Raw genomic sequence first — 2406 nt, forward strand, 5'->3', positions numbered from 1 at the left:
ACCTCAGCCTTCCAAAATGCTGGGATTACAGTCATGAGCCACTATGCCCAGCCTATTTTACTTCTTTCTTTCTAGAATTCTTGTTACTGGGATTTGGAGATCCTGAAATAATATTCTGATTATCTTATAATTTCTCTTCAATCTTTTTTCTATTTTTGAAAGCTTTCTGGGAGACCTAATTTTATCTGTGACCCTTCTATTGGGTTTTTATTCCTACTGTAATATTTTTTATTTTCAAGAATTCTTTTTTGCTCCTTTTTTATTGTTTATACCATGCTATCCTGGTTTCATAGATACAATATCTTCTTTTAACTTTCTGAAGAGATTAGATATTGTTTCAGGTTTTCAAAACTATGCATGGTCTCTGTGTCCTACAAATTTCTTTTCTTTAGTAATTTTTGACTTCTGTCATTCACATTACAGACAGTCCCCCTTGTGCTCCTTGTGTGTCCTTACATTTAAGGGTTGAGCACAAGAGAGCAATTTGAAGGCACAGTGCATGCAGTGGGGACTGTCAGTGGCAGGGCTTCTTACGTGTAGGCTGTTCTGGCTCTGCATTTTTTGGTAAGCCTTCGTGTCAGTCTCTTGTCCACAGACTGGCTGGATTCCCCGGAGAACAATGTTCCAGCATATAAACTCAGTGTTGCCAGTTTACAATCTCAAGTCTGTATAAAAGTCTGTAGCACAGTGTCAGGCACAAAGTAAACACATAACCACGTTAGACCAGTCTTTTCCCTCACTACCCTAGCACCATTTTGAAGATGGGACAGTTCCACCAGGTAGAGAGGCACCAACCAGAAACTGGGACTCTTCCAGACCCTTGCAGAGTGAGATTTATTGTCTATAGTGCAGGAATGTTAAAGGAATTCTTCTCCCCTTTTGAGTTGAATTCTGTAATATGAGAAATAAGGATTCAAAGGGATTCCAAGTTTTGAGCATATTCTATGCTAGGATAGCATCATATGTGTTTTTTTTTACAAACATGATCCATATCTCATACCATCCTCTCCACATACTATTTTTTAACAACCTGTTCCCTTTTGGCCTTTACTGTCATGGTCATTTGGTATTTGCCTTCTTCCATCTCTTGAGTTTGTGATTTCCATTTAAAAACTCTACAGCTTTCTTTGGGGAAAACACCATAAAAATAGAGCCGTTAAGTAGTAAATGATAGGTCCCACTGACAACATCTGTCTGATCTAAAGCGTCAATCCATTTAACACATGCATTCAGCTATCATACATCCAGAAGATTTCAACAACGTCAAGGTTTCTGAGGCTAATCTTACTTTTCAGAGCAAGTGTGAAAGTTGGAGTAAAGGATTATCTGGGGGCTGGGTGCAGTGGCTCACGCCTGTAATCCCAGCACTTTGTGAGGCCAAGGCAGGTGGATCATGAGGTCAGGAATTCAGTACCACCCTGGCGAACATGGTGAAACCCTGTCTCTACTAAAAATATAAAAATTAGCTGGGTATGATGGTGCACAACTGTGGCACCAGCTACTCAGGAGGCTGAGGCAAAAGAATCGCTTGAACCCAGGAGGCAGAGGTTGCAGTAAGCCAAGATCACACCACTGCACTCCAGCCTGGGCAACAGAGCAAGACTCCATCTCAAAAAAACAAAAAAAAAAAGGATTATCTTGGGAATCTGGCAAGCCATGTAAAGACTTATTAATAAACTGAATTGATACTATTTTGAGACAAATGGCCCAACAAAATGAAGTTCAACATCAGACTCTATAAATCTAACGGCATCATTATCCTAAATATTCTACTGCTCAGTGAAATCTAAGGATTTCTTAATCAAGATTACCATTCTTTTTTAAGTGTTCCATTCACCTGTCACTGAGAAGTCAACTCAAGCTTAAAATTATATACCTGGGTACAAAGCTTGTGTACACTTAATGGCTGTGCTGAAAAGTTGTAATTATGCTGTTCTACCAGCCTTAAATATCTAGCTAGGACCTTACAACCCCAATTTACTTTGCCTGACATTCCCAGTGTCTCTCTGCTAAACCTACTCTGATTTCTCTGTCTGAAGAAGTTCAAGTGAAATTGTCCTTTCAACAGTATGTTTCCCACAATGTACATTGTCATCCAGTAAACATGCATTCAACGAACACTTATTGTGTGCCTCCATAGGCCAAGCAGTGTGACAGACACGATAGCTCCAACAGTAAGCAAAAAAGGAAGGACCAAAATTACTGTCTTTATGAGCCATCAGGTCCAGGGAAAGGCAAGCTTTAGTCAAACACTCACAAAACAAAACATTTCATTACAAAAAGTATATAGGTATTCAAGGGTGTATCATAAAGGAACCTGACTTAGGTTAGGAGAAGATCATAAAGGCAGAATTGGATATGTCACCTAAGGAGATATACGTGTTCACTCAGCTAAGGGAAGGGGAG

The sequence above is a fragment of the Cebus imitator genome, unplaced genomic scaffold, assembly GCF_001604975.1.
Source record: "Cebus imitator isolate Cc_AM_T3 unplaced genomic scaffold, Cebus_imitator-1.0 Scaffold904, whole genome shotgun sequence".
Classification (NCBI taxonomy): Eukaryota; Metazoa; Chordata; class Mammalia; order Primates; family Cebidae; genus Cebus; species Cebus imitator.